Source organism: Strix uralensis, chromosome 4, assembly GCF_047716275.1.
Source record: "Strix uralensis isolate ZFMK-TIS-50842 chromosome 4, bStrUra1, whole genome shotgun sequence".
In the NCBI taxonomy this organism is placed as follows: Eukaryota; Metazoa; Chordata; class Aves; order Strigiformes; family Strigidae; genus Strix; species Strix uralensis.
In genome coordinates, this window is record NC_133975.1 from 120335413 (window position 1) to 120356565 (window position 21153).

General features: G+C 38.7%; 1 long non-coding RNA gene across 5 annotated transcripts in view; it reads right to left on the reverse strand.

The window, feature by feature from the left end:
- The window catches only part of LOC141943459 (uncharacterized), a 183214-nt gene that overhangs the window by 126631 nt on the left and 35430 nt on the right, over positions 1-21153 (reverse strand). For all 5 annotated transcript variants that reach the window (XR_012628958.1, XR_012628956.1, XR_012628959.1 and 2 more), the window contains exons 3-4: positions 20683-20800; positions 19519-19613 (exon numbers count right to left, since the gene is read on the reverse strand). This is a non-coding gene — a long non-coding RNA (uncharacterized LOC141943459). The remainder of the gene's footprint in view (positions 1-19518; positions 19614-20682; positions 20801-21153) is intronic.

The window sequence follows — 21153 nt, forward strand, 5'->3', positions numbered from 1 at the left end:
CAATTGTCATTCTGAAGAAACTGAAACAATAGACTAAACAAAGAGAAGAGTTAACCAGAATTTTTTCATTCTTTAAAAGAAGCAGTATAGCCATAGACTCTTGCCAGCTTCTGCCATTTAAATAGTACCACAGACATAAGTGCTTGGAAGAGAAAGGTTGAATATAAGCTAGCCAAGCTGCAACAACAGCACTTGTATCTCTGGTGCAATAATATGAACAAATGGGTATGATAAAATTAGTTTATAAGGGCAAAAATAGCCATTTGCTATAACACTTAGACTTTTTCTCCCTTTAAAAATTTCTAGTAAACAAAATATAAAGATGTTAAGAGTTATCCTTTCCCTATTTTCTTTTGTACATCTGTTACCTTCCTGCAGCCAATTTTCTCTGAAAAGTTGATGTTTTGTTGAAGCAAATCCAGTAGCTGTACAGCTGTGCTGCTGTGCAGAACAGCAACCTCTTACTCACCATCCTGAGAACCATACAAAACTTGGGAAGAATAATTGTATCTGAATTTCAAGGCTCTCCATACTTTCTTCCCTTTTACAGTATTCCAGAGAGCAAGGGGTAAAACACAGCAGTGATTATATAGTACATCAGCTACTCCTGCTGTGAACACAAGGTGGCTTCTTCCACTTTTCATCAAAGAGAAGTTACTTTTCATTTAGCTTGCATTTCTGGTGGGTAACAGCCTACGTATGGACAACCATCATGCCATAGTTGACATATTGCAAATTGACATTCTAGCTTATCTCATTCACATACAGTCACCTTAAGAAAAAGGGAAGGTCACCTATTTCCAACAGCAGAATGGTCAACTTTAGACTTTTTTTTAACCTTTCACACAACCCAGGAAAACCAGGTGATCAGCTCTTTTTGAAGTAATTTTACCATTAATCATTGTCTATATGCCAAATATATTTGTCTTATCATCATATGGTATTCTCAATATCCACATTTTAATTTTAACCACCTCCTATGCAATTAAATCTAAAACAATATCAACTCTTAGTAGCCATTCACGTGGGAGATAAGTATCCTTGAGAATTTGAACCCTGAAATTTGTATTTCTGCTCAGTAAATGTTTCTCTTTCCTGACCAGCTTTTCTATGTATATTTCACAGCTGTAGTGGTCCAAGCAATATTCACTGGTGAAAAATTATGGGTGTATCAAGTGGATACTGAAAAAGCTTCACTACTTCTACTGAATGTACCTCCACTCCTCTAGAGGGAGAAGTTCTTCATATGTGTTTAGAAATGCAAATATGTACACTTTATTGCTACACTTCATGGATTCTAGGAATACAGTATCAACGGACCTATTCATAATATCTGCTGGAGTGAAGACAATGATTTTTAGCTGGAATGGTTTCTGCTTTCTTACTTCCAAACAATCTCCAAGCTTTGCAAACTTCCCTGACATGAAGTTTCAACGTAATGCTCTGTGAGAGCTCCTTGGGTTATCTCATGCTTCTGTTTATTAGAGGCCCACAGATGGTTCTTAATGATTATCCTTTTGTTTCATATATGAAACCAATGTTCTTTTCTAAAGAAAATTAAACTGTGGAGATGTGGTATGTTCCAGTTAGTCCTAAATTAGAAGCAAAGTGTTCAAAAATGTCTAAGTGTTCCTGCCCTCGGGTGTTGGCAAACTCTGTAGAATACTTGTATAGCTTGCTCATGTTGAGTGATCCTTTAGGACGTGCTGTATAAAGCAGCATTACATCAGGTTGTAAAGGCAGTAGGAAGAAGACCTTGTTAATGACAAATAATGGCACACAAAAGAGGTCCATGAAATTCCATCAGCAAATTTTTCCTTCGTGGAACAAAATATTCTGACTTCCAATCATCAGAAAGTTATCTGAAGGGCAATAAGCAGTGAAACACACTGGAGAAAATGCGTGAATCAGTGTGAAAATTATTTTCCCAGTGACACACCACCCTAATGCAACCTTTCTTTTACTTGGTCTGCCCTGGGCTTTTCCCTCATTTTTCCTTGCATGCTCTTCAGTTCCACAGTAATGAAATTACATTCTAGTTTTATCAATTCACTCCCTTCATTTTCATATATCATCTCTACAGAAGTATTACTTTCACTTCCATATCACCACTTCCTCCTCTCAATCCACCTCATTAGGTCCTCTTCATCACTCTTCCATTTTGCACTGATTCCTGCTCTTTTATTTTGTATCTTCCTTTATTTTCCATTTAGCCTCTCTTTTTATAATACCAAAGAAAAGATGTTGGACCATTTTTCACAACTAAGAACAGATATTCCACTCTGCATCTACTGTGAGTACATCCATGTTTTGCATTGCTGTAAATATCTTCCAAGCACTCACACCCCTGGTGTGCACTTGAGTAGATGGAACTTGTCCTGCTTGGCTAGTCTTCATCCCCTCCTCACAATCGTTTGTCAGATAACTCTATGCTCACTTTTCCACTCCAAAGCACAGTCTTTTCCAGCAACTTCACAATTTACCTGCCTCTCTTGCTAGAAATAAAGGCACAGGTTCCCAGAATAGGCTTCTTTCCTTCATATGATTTTATTAGTATTGTGCTCTTAGTTCGCATGACGAGACATGGCTGCATACTTTGCCTTTAATCTAACAGGCTAGCATCCCATCAAAAGCTTCATGAGGAGACTGGCAAACCATTCTTGGTATTTTTCCATGTACCACCATGTGTATCTCAACATTTGAATGGAAAGCCAGTCTTCTGTGGATGTCTCGCCATGGAACATTAGATATGTAGTATTTTAAAGGCACGTATTGTCTGACAACCAAGCTCTAGAGGGAGACATTAGCAAAAATACCTAAATAGTTTCTGAGTTTTCCACATTAAAAGGCACAGATGTAGCTACATAGACTGTCTGATACAGGTTCTTCTCCTACTTATCAATGAATTTAAGGGTTAGAGAACAGAGAAAGGAAATTATGAAGACACCAACTTTTATAGTTATTTTCACAAGTGGATATTAATTGGGGTTGGGTTGATGTAAATAATAACCAGGTTGATATGTCTTATATCTTAAACTGGAAGTCCAAATTGGAGGCAAAACTTCCCAAGGGCCACCTAAAGTTTTATTCAGAATGCCTTAACAAAATGAAGTAACAAAAAACCAATCAGTTTGGAACTGCATGAAAACTGATGACAGCTAATGCAATGTAGAAGTGTTCGTGAAAATAACGTATGTATTTAGGTATGCAGTGTATTACACCACATAAATAAATACACATGAATTTACTTACTTCAGGCCAAGATGATCTTATGTTGTTTTTAAAGAAAGTGGTAATGATAGGATTGCACCAGCAAAGAAACTGTTATGAAACTGGTGGCAGAAAAGTTGGAAAAGTCCTAGTTTCTCTTCAAAACATTCATGCTTAGTCTCCAGTATTTTGGACTCAAAAGTCTGATTAAAGAAAAGTAGATTTTAATTAAATCTTCCTCAAGTCTATGTCTTCCTTCAATACAGACATCTAAATAGGTGTATACATATATATATAGGCATGTATACCTACCTAAATGGCACAGAACTAGAGAAAGCAAAAACATAGGAGATTAAACCCCTGGCTTCTCTCTGCCACTTAACTGCAGTAATACATTTCAAAGGCCATCCATCCACCTTATCCCTTAGTTCTCTATCTATAAAATAAGAACATATGTCTATCTCCAACAGAAGAACTTAATGAGCATCACATTAATAGGAGCATTGATTAAAGCTGATCTCCACTAAAAAATGGCCACCTATTTCCAGCACAAAGGAAAACTAGCAATAATGTACAGCTACAGTGAAATATGCTAAGTAGAGAAGTATTATGAACGTTTATAGGATCTGGAGTGAGAGAGATCCAGGGCTGCTTTACAAATAATTTATTTTCAGTCACTTTAAAACTGTTTCCATTCATACATTCATCACAATAAATGAAATATATTGTACAAAGAATTAAAAGTGCTTCTCATTTAGGTATAGATTTGTAGTACTGCTAGGTTTGACCTTAGTATAATGTAAACAAATCACTACTCCAAAAACAGAAGGCAAATAAGGCTTCTTCAGACTATATCTGTCTTCCTGAAGTAAACCATGATAGAAAGACTTTTTTTAAGCATTTTTAAAGACTTTTTTTTACCTGTAACATAATTTGCACGCACATGCATCTCCTTTCAATGGATATAATTTACTATTTATGATGTCACAAGAGTAATTTTACACTATTTAGATTTTAAAATACTGTTAATGGGAGAAAAGAAATTGTGTCTCTTTCATATATGTCTTACCTTACAAAGGTTGAAAGAGGGTAGAGTTCCCAATGTGTGATACTCCATGTTTTTGAAATTACAGCCCTTAGAGATTTGTTTGGCATTGAATTAAAACCACTAATAAATTGCTAGTGGTAAAACATTGCATGAACATTGTTTCTTGCAAAATATTGGAAATAACTATTGTAGCATTACTCAACAGTTAAGCAACCTCTGTTTACTGTAAGTATTAGCTCCTCGAACAATGTGTCCTGCATACGTAAATTCATTCCCTTTGGATCCAAACTCCCAACTCCTAACACTTGGATCACAAAAGTAAAACAAAAATATATGAACAAGTCCTCTTGCTAACTGGTCTAATGTCCATAGATGGAAGAAACTGTTTACTTGAAATAAATAAATAAATAAAATATGGCTAAACAGAACCATGGGTTTTTTTTTTTTCAGATCTTTCCCTGCAAGCAGTTCTAAAGGATACATTTCATTTAGTGAGAAACATGATTTTGTTCTGCTTGCTGTATACATCTGATGATAAAATTGTGTAGTGACTTCTCTTAGGACGAGTAACTAGAACACTGTCTATCATGCATCTCACCATCTCTTTTTGGTCAACGCAATTTCTATTTGAGCAAAAGAGGATTAACATGTTCCTATCTCTCTCCATCCATGATGGAAACAATATACTAGGAAAAGAAGTGAAAAATCTGAAGAATCTCCTCAATCATGAATGAGTTCACCTCTGTGATGGAAGAATATAAACTCATTAAATTTCTCTCCTTTTCCTCTATATAGAACTAGATCTAGCAAACTAAACATTGGGTCTTCTTGGAGGGCAGGATCAAAACTAGGATTGATTCTATACTCTCTCTAGTGTACCTCTGTAGTGATGTACAGTAAATGGAGACAGGCTTGACTTGTAACCAACACACAGAATCACACAGAATCGTCTAGGTTGGAAAAGACCTTGAAGATCATCTAGTCCAACCATTAGCCTAACATTGACAGTTCTCAACTACACCATATCCCTCAGCACTATGTCAATCCGACTCTTAAATACCTCCAGGGATGGGGACTCCACCACCTCCCTGGGCAGTTTATTCCAACGCCTAACAACCCATTCTGTAAAGAAATGCTTCCTAATATCTAGTCTAAACCTTCCCTGGCACAACTTGAGGCCATTACCTCTTATCCTATCACTTATTACTTGGTTAAAGAGACTCATCCCCAGCTCTCTGCAGCCTCCTTTCAGGTAGTTGTAGAGGGCGATGAGGTCTCCCCTCAGCCTCCTCTTCTCCAGACTAAACAACCCCAGTTCCCTCAGCCGCTCCTCATACAACATGTGCTCCAGACCCTTCACCTTAAGTCCAATTTCCTCATTTCCCTGTCTCAGGTTTTTTAGACAGTTCTCTTTGTTTTTTGTAAAGATGGGTTGGAAGAAGCCTTTTGGATTGAAATTTTTCCTGTTCAAATCCAGCCTTAGAATGGAGTTGATATTGGTTCTCCTCCAAGATTTAAGTTAATTTTTAATGATTCTTTCCCATTTCATTCCAAACATTCATTGCAACAAATAAACAAGAAGAAGTGGTGACTTTTTAGACAGGTGTCTTCACATTTTTTCCTTTTTTCTCTCTTTTAAACCATCATTACATGTAACGTATCAAATATAAAAATACAAATCTTAGCTTGTTATTTAATTGCTTCTACTGTGGTTGACAACTAACATGCAGAAAATTAATTTAGATCCTACATTAATCCCAGAAGTTTAACAAAACTGGAATTTGGGAAGGAGCACAACCATCTTAACTGTAAGCTGAGAGGAAAGAATGTCACAACACATTTAGCACATACTATGCCAGCAGTAGTAAAGCAGAGATGGGAGTTAGCACCTGCTTAAGAAGAGAACAAGCATACTAACACTGGGAGTTGGGGGAATTTCCCACTAAACCACAACATACAGAAAGTAGGTCACTTTTACTCTTTTGAGAATGAGGAAAAGAAAAAAAATTCTGAATTATATATGAACCATTACATTTAATTTTCTTTGTCTCCAGCAGCTCCCAGGAGCCTTGTAGACAGAAAAATCTGGATTTTACGACTCTGGCAATTATCTAAGTTAATACCATAGAGTTCTCTGCAACCATTTTCTTTATAGTTAAGGGTCTGTCAACCTTTCTATTTTACTCCCCTTTACACTTCTTCCCATACCCCTTGCCCCTGATTTAGTGTTTGCCTGTAAAAGTTTACTTCAGATATAACTTGGCACACAAACATTCTACAAACAAGCTTTAACTAAAATAAATCTTGAATATATCTGCAATTTAATTTATTTAGCCCTCTTGCCAGGTGTTACTGGCAGGAAAAGGGCTCAAGTTCAAATGTTTGAGGGGTCTTCTTAAAATTAATAAATGTGATTGGCTAAAGTGCTGCACCCAGAAATATGGGAAAACTAAATATCTTCCCTGCGTGACCTTAACAGCCAATTATTTTCTATTCTGAAACATGGAGTCTATGTACAAAAAAGCAAAACTTTATGTGGGGAAAAGGAGAACTGCAGCTTGAGAACATACAGCAAAAACCACTGCTATCCGTAAACAGGAATAACAAAACTATCTGATAGTAGAGTTGAATTTAGGAGTCTCATTTTACTGAGTATAAAGTAGTAGGCTAAATGTAAAAAACTGATTACAACACTCCCATGGAACAGAAGAAACACTGGAGGTCAGCACCCAAAACAGAGGCCTAGAAAAAGAACCAACAACTGCAATTTTCCTTCGGGACTAAGTGCAAATTCAGGGCAATGATCGTTGTTCAGTGGAGCTATGCACAAAGGATGAGAAAGGGCAAAAATGCAGCCACACATAGAGCAGGCAGCAGGAAAGTCCCAGAGACAACTAGAGAGCGTGTAGGTTGATTTTGATAAAGAAATTAATCAAGAAAGAGGGGGTTAGCATAGATCATTGTCTGAGAGTATTAAAGCAATGAGCCTCTCATATTTACCTCTTATGGCATTCAGAGAAATGGGAGTCCATAAATATAGACAGAATTGCAACAAAGAATTATTACATTTCATCATCAATTTGCAAAAGCATTCCCCCCAGATATCAAGTAATCACCCAGGGTTGAAAAGAGTGAAAAAACATCAAAATAGCTCAGCAGCCTTGCATCTGAGTCCCACCTCTCCCAGTGGAAACACGTCTTCCCTTCACCTGCTGAGCCAGCATAGCGCTAGAGTCTAAAGGCGTATTTTGGCAAGTCTATTCCCATGGGAAGTGTTTCCCTGACCTGGTGTTGAGACTCTGCTCCAAAATTAAACCAGAGAGAAGTCAGGGGCACTGGTGCTGAGAGGGGCACTGGTATTGCACAGTTAGCTTAGGCCTTGATGCCCTCTCCATCCCTGTCGGCCATCAGGGCTCACTCCCACTTTCTCCACTTCTTGCAGCCTTTAGAAGTTAATAGCACCAAAGGCCTTAAACATAGTCTTTGCCATCTGGGGACACTGGCTTGCCACAAGGCTTCAGTTCAGTTACAGTTCTCTCAATCTAAAGCCATTTTACTTAATAAATGTGGTGTTTTCTTATGTTACTACTCAGCATGTGGCATATGGAAAATGACAGCAGAGGTTAATCTTGTGAGAACCACAACAATAAAGAGAACACAATTGACAAAGAGGCAAAATATGGGTGAGAAACAAAGGAAATCATCAGCATGGAGTGAAGCCAGCTACCAGGCATGGTGGATTTCCAGACAAAATCCGTGAGCAGGCATTAAAACTGTGAAAGCAAAAACTAAGCCTCCATGCAGAATTTATAATGGAAGATGAGAAAAATCATTGTTATAACACTGGGGGGGGGGAGATAATCAGGACACTCCTGTTGGAATAATGCCCTAAATGGTGGAACAGATCATCAAAATTTTCAATGAGCCCAGAAAGAACAGTAGACACAAAACTGTTTTGTTTTGCCTTTACCTGAATAAATATTTGTATTGAATAGTGAGAAAAAAATGTTTATACTGCAGAGCTCACATTCTTGGCACCCTCTCTGAAAGAATGAAAGCAAGGCCATTTTTACATTTTTAAGGCAATAGACCTAGCCTTAGAAACATGCAACTCATTCAAAGACCAACTAAAGTGAGCAGTGAAAGGAATATAACGATAATGTATTGGTACAGAACAAGTGCTCAAACTCCAAACTAAGCAAACAGTACGGAGAATACAGGTGTCATGTATTGTTGATGCCATCTAACACATGTGCTACAGACAGAAATTTGACAGAAAAATTAATGGCCAGCCTATAAGCTGCAGTGACAGAAACAGAGGAAGCAGAACCAATGTATCTTCATATACCACTGATATGCCAGAAAAAAAAACAAGCATCTACTCTTGATGTTTCTGAGACCGTTTGGAAAGACCTCCACTGAACAGAAAGCAATCTGCAGTGTCAGATAGCAGATGCAGAGATACTTCATGTACATTTATTACAGAAAAAGGCAGACAGACACTGAGATGCCATTTTTGCTGTTACATTATTAAATCAGCAATCAATCCAAATCAAACTAGATGGCAGAGCCACCTGCACTTCAATTCCAGCCACATCATGGATTAGCAAGACCAGGTGCTTATGAGGTGCAATAAAACTGTTTCAAGACCAAAGTGAGTTGTTGATTAGAAGCCCATGAAACAAGTGATAATATCTCTTGGATTCAGTAGCGTATGACAAGATTGGATTTTATTTAAAAGGGACCATAATCCCATTGGATTCAGTAGCTAACACCAGGAAATGGATAAATACTTCACAACTGAGAACAGGCATGCCAGACATAATTCAGGAAGCACAGCTCTTGCCAGAGATAAATTCCAGTTCTGAGTGTATATGATGCAGCATGAGGTGTGCAAAAACTACAGTGATCTTTGTAACAGAGGGAGACTTTGCAGTTTTGCTCAGTCTGAGCTTCAGCTGGGAACAGATCAGAACAGACCTACTCAATTTTATTGATGCAACTCCATGGTCCAACTACAGCACTCCATTTTCTAGGAGAAAGACCATCTGAAGGATACTCAGACAAGAAATCTGATTTGGAAACTGAAAGTTTGGCATAACTAGCAGACTGTGCTCAAACTGCTAGTTTGTTAAACCTTTTCATGCTACAGTCCTTAAAATTCACATTTTCAAATCTTATTATGCAACTACTGAGGTCAGAAAGATTACATTAAAAGAGAGGCATGGTCCTTATATTATGCATGTCCCCAAAAGAAGGGACTTTAAAGACAACAACACATACCACACAACTCATAATAAAGATAATGAGTTTGCTTTAAACTCATTCTGCCTTGCTCCTGAATTAATGTTTTAATTGTGTACCACCTCCTGTCTATTAATATATTGTTTATAAAAAAACTCAACTTTCTGATACAATCACTTCATTCTTGAAGGTACCCTCATGTTTTTAATCACTACTATTGTAAGACAGAAGGCAAAAAAACATACATTTACCTTCCTAAAGGTACAAGAATATAAGAAAGGATCAGTATATGAAGCTGTGCTCTGTTTTCCTCACGTAGTTATCTGTGGCAGATGACCACCATGTGAAGGCAACATATAATCCACTTATAGCTTAACTGCTGTTCAAATATTACTTAAGTAGCACTCAATTGACTTACGATACCGCCCAAGCCCCACAAGTGATAAATGTTGCATATTACAAGCAGACCAGAATGGGCAGATCACAAGCTGTTAAAGAAACCCCGGTTTTACCCCAATAGCCTCAGAGGTTTGGCAGATTAGTGATGCTTGCATATTATACAGAATGTTTTCTTCTAAAGAATTTCAGCAGCCCCTCAGCACAGACTAAACCTTTGAGCATCAAACATGACGTTTGTGCCCAGCAGTGATCAATTATTTTGCTTCTCAATGCAACTCCAGCTAGTATGCTAAAAGGAAGATAGAAGTCATCCTTCCCTCAAGCCAGCAAACACATCACCCATGGCAGGACAGTGCAAAGAGAGATGTTAACACTGCTGTCCACTTTGCTCGTGAGTTCGTGCCACATTCCACTGTCATTTTGCTTGTGAGTTCTTTGGTCAAAATGAGATCCCCTTTGAAGCAATATGCTGTATACTTCTGGTGACAGGCTTCCATTAGTTTCACGTATTGAAAAAACCCACATGTAGTAGCAGTTTAAAATTAGTAATAACAATCCTGCCTTCTCATAATCTGTTGAACACTGTATAAAGGTCACAGCACTACTGATGCCCACATTTTTTTGTTGTCTGTTTTACACAGCTGAGTAGAGAGTGACTCATGACAACCAAATTCTGAGATCAGGCTCTAAGCAACTATGACATCAGATGCTGCCAAAAGACATTTGATTCCTCTATTGTGAAATGCCAGGTTGGTTCTGGGACATGGTGAGAAGCCAACTCTAGCTTCAAAAATTCTATAGTGAGCTATTGTGTGATACTAAATACAAAATCATCACTCCTGCTGCTGCTGCAAATCATAGGGCATCCAAGGACACATCTAACACTATCACCACTTTCTACTGTGTTTGCAAAATACTGCAGCAAAGGTTCATGCATCCAGACTGTAGAAAATGTCTGTGAGAGAATGAAGACCCAGAACTCATTGTCGGGAGTATGAATTAAGAAGCTGAATCCCATAAGCAAAAAGAGCTGTTAGATATTCTTAAGAAGAGTTTTGTGCTCTGCTGTCTTCCACACCTTGGTTCCCCCAAACCAAGTAATTGCCATGACTCCGAAGTATTTTCTCCTAAAACTTTCTGACATTAGAAAAGCCAAAAGACATTGTAATTTGAAGGTCTCATTATCATGAAAGAAATCCTAGTGCACAGATATTTTTTATTTGCTCAAAAAAGCATGTGGCAGAAGATACAATTACTTTGTTCTTAGCCAGTGGTCCCAGATAATAAAAAACCAAACTGACACATCAAAATCAAATGTATCTGAAGTAAAAAGGTGACAGTGAACATAGTTTGGGATTCACTGGTACAAGAAGCTGCTGAAATTCTTCTCTACTTTTGACTTTTGTCTTTTAGCCTTTCCAGATTCAGACTGACCAAGCATGTCTATTCTTGGCCCACAGATAAAGCTATCTCCCACATGTAGAGGCAAAAGTCCAGATTGAGTTAGATTTGCCATGGTACAATGAAGACAGGGGAACACTGATGCATTGAATAAATTCTCAGCCATACAAGGGGTACCCCTATGTTTTTCATGAAATGGGAAGAACAGAGTTAAGAGTCTTATTAGGTATATCACTGGAGGTAGATTCCCAGGAATGGCCAGCAGTTTTGAATATGAGCCCAGGACAGATTTTTCTGGTGCTGTCACATTGAATACCCTCCCCTTTGTCTCCAGATTCATTCTGATGAGAAATACACTTGCAATCCATGTGAACTTTCCAATAAAAGCAGAATTACTAGCCTATGTCCTGAGTATATATAAGTTTGTCTGGAACCTGACAATTTGCAGCTTTTTGCATTTATTCCTGAGCAATGTGGTATTATATTAGGTTCTGCATGCAATGTAAAGGACTGAATCTTTCTTCCTCACTCCCTGATATTAATTTAAATGTCTAAACAGAACTATTGCAGACAATAAGGGTCCTGTCCTAAAGTGTGAGTGATGACACTGTGGCTAGTTCACTATATTCACAGCAAAAACGTTAAAGGATAACTGAGGGCAGCTCCTCAAACCTGAGAAGTCTGTGCTTAGTAGAGGTAGGGCTTGTTTGATTAGCAACAGAAGAATTTATATTGCAAGACAGCTCATGATGCATAACATATGTTTTTAATTAACTTATTTTCTCTCAGTTTTGACTTTGGGAAAGAGAACAGTTGTGCAAAAGGAAAAAGATAATTTATTTTACACCTGTCTTGACTGATTATACATACTATGGGAAGCCATCAGAAACTCAGTAAAGGGTTATGGGAAGGTTCTCAGAATGCAGAGTACCAAATTAATCTTACTAGAGCAGTTGTCTTCTCTTTTTAATCATGAGGTAAGATGACAAGGATTGCACTGAAAAAAGCAGTATTCGGAAAATCCCAATAACATGTATGCTTATTCAGATATGCTGAATATTTGGTCCTTTTTTTACAAGATTAATTTATAAAGACTCTCACATATTATATTTGATCAGATCAAACATCCAATTCACCCAGCCGCCATTCCTGATGGTGTCCAAAGTGGATTCCCAGGGAAGAGTGTGAGAACAGTGTAATATATAGCAGTAATTCCCCAGAATACTTTTGCATCCTCCAGGGTTTTGTGGCTGAGCAATTCCTGAACCAGAAGCACCATCTCTATCTTTAATAGCCCTCAATGGTTTCTTCTTTTCATCCAAAGACTTCTTGCATCTGAATGTTTTTACTGTCCACAACGTCTTGTGGCAAGGATCTTGACAGCTTAACAATGCAATGTGAGGCAAAAGTACCTTTTTTGCCTATTTTGAAATTGCCACTTCCTGGTTTCACTTTATATATTCTACTCCTTTCTGTAATTCTTCACAGTAAAATCTTACCTTATGTAATCACCTCTGTGCCTCAGAATATCATGGAACAGATCCTCCTAGAAGCTATGCTAAGGCACATGGAGGACAGGGAGATGATTTGAGACAGCCAGCATGGCTTCACCAAGGGCAAGTCTTGCCTGACCAATCTAGTGGCCTATGATGGACTGACTACACCAGTGGACAAGGGAAGAGCTATGGATGTCATCTATCTGGACTTCTGTAAGGCCTTTGACACCATCCCCCACAACATCCTTCTCTCTAAATTGGAGAGATATGGATTTGATGGATGGACTGTTCAGTGGATGAGGAACTGGTTGGATGGTCACATCCAGAGGCTAGTGGTCAACAGCCCAATGTCCAGATGGAGATCAGTGACAAGTGGTGTCCCTCAGGGGTCTGTATTGGGACTAATACTGTTTAATATCTTCATCAATGACATAAACAGTGGGATCAAGTGCACCCTCAGCAAGTTTGCAGATGACACCAAGTTGAGTGGTGTGGTTGACACACCTGAGGGTCAGGATGCCATCCAGAGGAACTTGGACAAGCTCAAGAAGTGGGCCCATGTGAACCTAATGAGGTTCAGCAAGGCCAAGTGCAAGGTGCTACACATGGATGGGGTAACCCCTGGTATCAACAGAGGCTGGGGGATGAAGGGATTGGGAGCAGCCCTGCTGAGAAGGACTTAAGGGTATTGGTGGATGAAAAGCTGGGTGTGAGCAAGCGATGTGCACTCAAGCCCAGAAAGCCAACCATATCCTGGGCTGCATCAAAAGAAGCATGGCCAGCAGGTCGAGCGAGGTGATTCACCCCCTCCATTCTGCTCTGGTGAAAGCCCACCTGGAGTGCTGCATCCAGCTCTGAAGCCCTCAGCACAAGAAAGACTGTTGGAGGGGGTCCAGAGGAGGACCACAAAAAGGATCAGAGGGAAGGAACACTTCTCCTATGAGGAAACGCTGAGAGAGCTGGGGTCGTCCAGCCTGGTGGAGAGAAGGCTCCGGGGAGGCCTTATTGGACCTTTCCAATTCGTAAAGGGAGCTTACAACAAAGATGGGGATAAACATTTTTTTAGGGCCTGTTGTGATAGGACAAGGGGTAATGGTTTTAAACTAAAAGAGGGTAGATTCAGACTAGATATAAGGAAGACATTTTTTACTCTGAGGGTGGTAAAACACTGGAACAGGTTGCCCAGAGAGGTGGTAGATGACCCATCCCTGGAAACATTCAAGGTCAGGTTGGATGGAGTTTGAGCAACCTGATCTAGTTGAAGATGTCCCTGCCCATGGCAGGGAGTTTGGGCTAGATGACCTCTAAACATCCCTTCCAACCCAAACTATTCTATGATTCTATTAATAATAACTTAGTATCAACAGCAAACTAAGATACCTCAAGATTTTCTCCCTCTCATTTCCAGACCATTTATTAATATTGGGAACATTGCAGGCCCCAGGACAAATCCCACAGAAACTTCACTGGTTACCTCCTTTCTCTGTGAAAACTGACCCTTTATTGCTGACTTCTGCCTTTTTATTTAATCCTCTGACTTCTTAGATTCTTTAAAAGCTTTTGGCAAGTTATAAACCAAGTAGGTTATATCAACCATAATTCCTTTATCCACAAGCTTATTGGCTTCTCTGAAGAATGCTATTAGATTTGTGAGGCCTGATCCCCCTTTACAAATCCATGTTGAATCTCTGCAAACATACAATATTCATTCCTGTATCTACTGGTCCTTCAGAACAAATTTTTACACAAAATGGTAACCCAGTTCCCAGGTTTCTCTAGAATCCTTGGGTGAATATCATATATTGCTGTTCATTATTATCAATTTCTTCTGTAAACACTTCTACCAAAACCAGCACTATGGAATCTAATAGCATCGTGGAAACAATGAGCTTTGAGTTCCCAAGTCCTTACACAATCACAAGGTTATAATTATAGCCAGGTAACCAATGCCTAGAGCAAAACTTAACATAAATTAATGGGATTTGGTGAAACAGGTGTTCTTATCCCTGATGATCATGAAGAATCCAACAGGACATTGACTTCTTCAAGCCTTATTTTCTACACTCAAAAGTTAAATCAATTCTAACCTAACCTGAAATGTAATCGTAGAACTAATCTCTACAGGAATCTGTGAACATGAAACATCAGCTGTTGATATGATCCCTCATCCTAAACTTTCAGGTCAAACCTTTTCCTTCCCCAAACATGAGATAAACCTCAAGCATAACCCTACTTAATATACGGGCAGTGAACTAATTCTTGCAGCTAAAATGCGTTAAAGGCACTAGCTGTATCACCACCAATAGTCTTTCTAAATCTCCACCCTTCCCACTCAGGTGAACAAACTCCATAAAAAATGTGAATAACAGCATTTGCTCTTCATGTTACTAACTCTCTTTCTATCCCTGAAGCCATTCCCAATCCAGTGACAAGCTCAACGATCATTTTCTTCCTAACTCTACTCCTATTTTTAACCAAAAACTGAACTCTAACCACTGACTATTTCATGAAAAAAAAATTGATTGAGATTCATTATCAAACAACATTCTTTCTAATATCTGTTGGTCCTAAATGATCTAACAGTGAGCTTGGCTGATGAAGCCTCCCTCTTTTATGTCATAATGACACCCTAAACCTAAGCCTAAAATTTATTAATTCAAAGTGAACAATTTGTGTAGTAAATCCAAATATAAGGCATTTGTTCCCAACTATGCAAATTCTCATCCTATGTCTGCCAGTCTTGCAGAATGCAAGAATAAAAAAGGCTTTCTACCTTCTTTTCTGAAAACCTGATTCTAGCCCTAGCCCTAAAATTAACATGTACTGTAGAAAGAGGATGAATCTGTAATGGAATACCTAATATGAAGCATATGTTCCTGCCTACGCCATACTACTCTCTCTGACATGTTTTTTCCCAGTTCCCTAGCCTTATCCCAAACCTTCCTTAAATGGAAGATGTGTCCAGGAATACTGAAAATAAAATATTTGCTTATGACTACACCAGCTGCCTTCTGAACCCTCTGAATCACAATACATCAGACTTGATACAGCCTTCTTTTCTGAAACCCTTACCCTATCTTTCACCAATTCCTACAGAAAAATTAAAGATATTCATTCCCACTGATATCAGCATTCTTATTCCTGCCAGTCATGTGGATCTGACATTAAAACAGGTTCTCGAGTCTTTTTTTTTTTTTTTTTTCAAATTTTAAATCTAACCATAAGGTTACCTATAGGCAAGAGCCCTACAGGAAAAGTGAACATTATGCATTCCCTCTTCCATTCCTGATGGCCAGGGCAAATATCTCACTATAAAAACTTTTCAAACCTTATTTACAAATTTTAATCCAAGCCTTCTGTTTGAAAATCAGTACTCCAGAATAAAGGTCAAGAATTGGCGAATTAAACCATAGTGGCTATTAAAAGGACTCTTCCAAAAAATTAAAGACAAGTTAAAGAACAGTATTAAGGCACTAGGTCAGGCAAAGCTCTTATTACAAGCACATTGGCCAATGTTTATGACTAACCTTTAAACACCAAAATAGTGTAGCACTGAACAAGCCATAAATAAAGATAATGTCTGCCTGTGACACCACCTAAAAGAGAGCCTTGAAGAAGACAGGATGCTGTAGAAGGCTTAAAAGAGGACACTAGCAATGTGATTTCATTGCAGGTCTGCCTGATCCATTTGATTAAATAAATGTTGAGAGTAAAGAGAGTATTTGACTGATATGGCTAAGTATTAATGTGCCTTACAAAGACATGGTTTGAATGAGATAGCAGGACCTGGTATATTAAATTCAGAGGTTAGTTTGCACTTGGAGCACTTGGTAGGCAATCCAAATATGGGAATGAGAGATAGAGTGGGATGTGAGAACCTTTATGTATTATCTGTGCCTTTACTCATTAGATAGAAAAAAGGTACATTATATTCAGCAACAGATTTGTGGTTCTGGCATATATACAACCAGATTCAGCTATGTTGCCACACCATTCTGCCTTATACTTCCCACAGTGATGACAGAAACCACCGAAAAGGTGGCCGTAAAAGACTGGTCACGCTTTGACTGGACAATACCAACTAAGTATCTCTGCTGCTAGCATCTGCCATCCCAGAAATATCTGTTTTTAAAGGGATTTTCAACACCACTAAAGACTGCATTACACATTATCTGTAAGCAAAACTACAAGTGAAATTTTGGAAATTTCTTGTTGAAACTATGGCTACCAGGATGCCATCTAACAGTTACTCCAAGCTAACTCAGGTGGCAATTTAACTGTAAAATGTGGATGAATTACAGAGAAATACATATGTAACTAATGTTATCTTTGCATCAGCCTTTTTTGGGGTAGAATTAACATTTTTCCCCAAGATGTGTGTGTGTGCTTTATCACACATACAATAATTTATAATACTAAAGAAAAGTCATATTCAACTTGAAAAACAAAAATTCATCCAAATCACTTGCACTGAAACACTAAGCATGCCCTGCAAGAATAGCTTCCATGGTCCTGTGAGATAGAGAAGCAATTTATCACTGAATCCAGCCCTTAGGTATCTGAACATAACTTCACATTTCAGAAGTGAGCTCTGTGACTTTCTTTCACAGGTTAAAAATACTTGTTAAAGCCATCTATACCGTTGCTAAGAGAAATGACACATTTGGCAAGGATATGTGAGTGATAGCTGGAGATTCTTGAAAATAAAGTAGATTTGGCTTACAGGTTGGTTTTTTTAATTTACTTCAGAATCTTTAGTAATAGTTACCAATTAAATGCAAAGCATTATATAACACAAATTCAGTATACACTCGTCAAAGGACTTCTATATCTTCTTCAGAATCTTCCTATGAAGTCCCATCAGCTGAGATAGAAATACATGATTTAGATCTAACTTTTTAAAACCTTTGCAGAAATGTAAAATAAATATCTTCCATTTCATATATGGATTTAAATACAGCTTTCCTCCCGCAATAGGGAACACCAAGCCAGATTCTCAGCTCTTCACAGCTCTCTATGCCAGTGTGCCTTGTGTGTTAGTCATTCAGACTGCTCTTAACATACACTGGAATAAGTGAGCTGGGATTTAGGTCTTATCAGGCTCAGTTGGTGGGAGAACATGACTAGAAACCAATTCCACAGGTTACGAATTTCTATTAAATGCTTAAGAAGATGAAAAGTCTGTTTTTCCTGCACTGTTTGGAAGATAAATGTGATGTAACTGAAATACTCTGTATGTTGTTAAATGGTATTATAGAAATATGCAGACAGTGACTTAACAGAAATGAAATTATTACTTCAAAACTCTAAGCTCTGAAACAGTGACGTTCTAAACCGTTCCTTGACTAGAAGCACATGACTATTCCCACCAGCTTCCCCTGGGCTCCCTCAATGGTTTATGAGCTGCCTGTTGGACTAGACCATGGTCATGTACAGTACTCTGAAGCTCAAGAGCAGTCCTGTAACTGGGTTCTTCTCAGACAGACTTTTGCACTTTGTTATATATTTTTTAAAAAGAAAAAAAAAATTTTAAAAGTCTTGATGTTATTCTGTAAACATTGTTGTCAGACCAAAACAGCTACAAAACTTTTAATAGAAGGAGTGGATTATTGCTTGGGATTTTCATGCATTCAGATGCCAAACTTCTTTAAGAACTTGTGCATTACTTGTAGACATGACCTCAGCTAACCCAAAGAAAGCCACAGGCATGTCTCCTTTCCCTACTGGCAGCTACTTTAATTGGCAGGTTCACAATGAGCACTTTTGTTTGCATCCTAAACATGCAGAGTACAATTAAAATGTTTAATACTTTCATCCTGAAAGTGCAGCAATTAATATGTTTTTTTTATAGGTCAAGTCATTACACATTTAAATAGCATCATTCAAACACTTAAGGAACTTGTTTTACAAGGACTCAAAAGGTTCCCCATTTAAAATTACATGGATTTAGTTCGTTTAAAAATAGACATTTTGTTTGTTTTCCATTCAGTCGTTCTACTATTTGGTACTCTCTCCTTGCACATGTAGTCTCTGAGTATTTTACTACCCCCTACTGTATGGAAATAAAACTGTACAATACTTTCCTGTGGCCTATATGGTACTAACACCTCTTGAGAGCTCCCCATCAGCTGGAACACCAAGGGGATGGATTCAGAGTCATTGGAGCTACAGGATCCTGTTTGGGTTGTCACATGAAGTTCCTAGTGGCTATGGTGTGGATGACAGAGAACAAAGTTTTCTCGACAGCTCTGAGATAGTAGACCGTGACTGGAGTAGCATGGTTACTGGGTTTGTATAGTGCACATCATCAGGTTTCCAAAGTAACTAAAAGTGCTTTGTGAAGCAATGAGTCAGATCCTGGTTATGCAGTAACCACACACAGGGATTTATGTTTTCAGGAACTATGTGTCCAAGAGCAGCATACTGTTATATAGGTCTCTGGCACTAAATGTGTTGGGTAGCCACTGAATCAGACTGAACACCTCTAAAGCCATGTGAGCAGCATTTGGTGTACTACTGTGTACCAGCACAGCCCACATATTTACTCACTTGGACTGCTATGTGATGTGAAGAAGCTCCCCACTCTCAACTCAGCTGAATCTCACTGCGTCTCTTGGTAAAGGGCATAACACTAAATTGCCTACCACACTTCCACAAGAAAATGCACATTCCACATGCAGTTTGTAGGTCAAATAAAGTACATGCTCAAATCTTGCTCACCCATCATCAGAAGCCAGAGCCGACCATTTCTCTTCCATTTTCTTCACAAAGTGATTTGCCAGCAAATCTTGTTCTTCTATCATCAGTTCCCTGTGCTGGAAGAAAAGGAATTTAAATTTGTGCTCACTGGCATTTCCTCTCCCACTGCAGTTCACACTGGGTAAACCTATTTCAAACTGGGCATTCCCTGATGTAGAGGCTGTTTGGTGGTTGGTTCACCACTGCCCTGCCCCACCTGCTTTGCTAAGTATCAAGGTGGTCTGCTCCCTGGACTCCCCAGCTCTTTGTCTAGCCATGTTGCCTGGGAGGTAAACCCGGCTTCTTCAGTGTTTCCAAATTCACTGAGACTCTCCCAGAACAGGTTTTGGGATTTTTAGTACATATCTTGTTGAAAATACCACATACCTCTTCTCTTTTCTGATTTGGGATGCAAAATATAACAATCAGAAATGGCAAAATTGTCTATGAAATAGGAAGTGCATTTCCCACACAGCTATTTGCCATTGATGCAAGGGTGGTTTGTACAGTTTGGCTGGTAGCCTTGAGAATAATATTTTAGGAATATTTTTCCCACACTAAACTGCAGCACCCTTCAAAAAATGAGCTTTTTAAAGCTAGTACAGGTTGGACTGTGACCTACCGTTGGGCTGGATAATGGTCATTTAATATGTGTATTCCCCAGAAGCAGAACAAGTCCTAAATGGGAAGTCCCAGAGTTTCAATCCAATTCCTTGGTCCCCTGGGGAAATGACTTGCTCCAAAACTTTTGCTGGCACCAGCCATTTCCTGCTCTGTGCCAATGCTGATGCATGGCCCAATATTTAGCAGTGATGGACAAAAGTCTGCCGGGTCCTCAGCCCTGTTTGCAGTCTAACATTGCCCGCACATGAGAGAGTCAGCAGTTTGGCATCGCCTGTTCTTCCCCTCCACCTTTGACAACAGGCTTAGGCAGAAACAGAAAGGAGCCCCTTACAACCACTTGTTCCTTTGGGTGAGCGTGGACCTCAGTCCATAAATCATTTCTACTGCTTTGGCACAGTGCTCCCGTCTCTGAGTAAGCCAACACTCTACCACCTTCTCTTCAGAACAAGCCATTTGTAAAGGGTACACAGCAGTACTGGCACATGATTCCAACCACTGCAGCAAAATCAGCTCCAAACTCACTTTCAGTCCTTAGAACAGAAATGATAATCCTTGGATCTTGGGTCTTCTGACAACATTCAGCACTCAGTGATGCCAGTGGATGATAAAGGTGCAACAGGCAGAGGCTATGTAAAATAGACTATGAAAGAGATGGATTAGTTAGACAGTTTCATAGAGCCAACTCTTTGTAAATCTAGTCATATCCAGCACAATTTACTTATCTAAATTTCTATTAACAATTCTTATAAAAAATAATGTATTTGCCCATATTTTGCTATTATGTCAAATACATTATTTGACAAATTCTTTTTTAATTTAATTTTAGGTTTTTTTCAGACTGTTCAGCTAGCTTTAATAATAAAACTGCCTTATTCTGTCTTCACTTCATTTAATTCACTTCCCATTTCAGGAAAAAAGAAGAAATCAAGACTAAACATCTACCAAATGTTATTCCTCTCCAACTGAATGTGATGGATGGTCTGAGGAGCACAT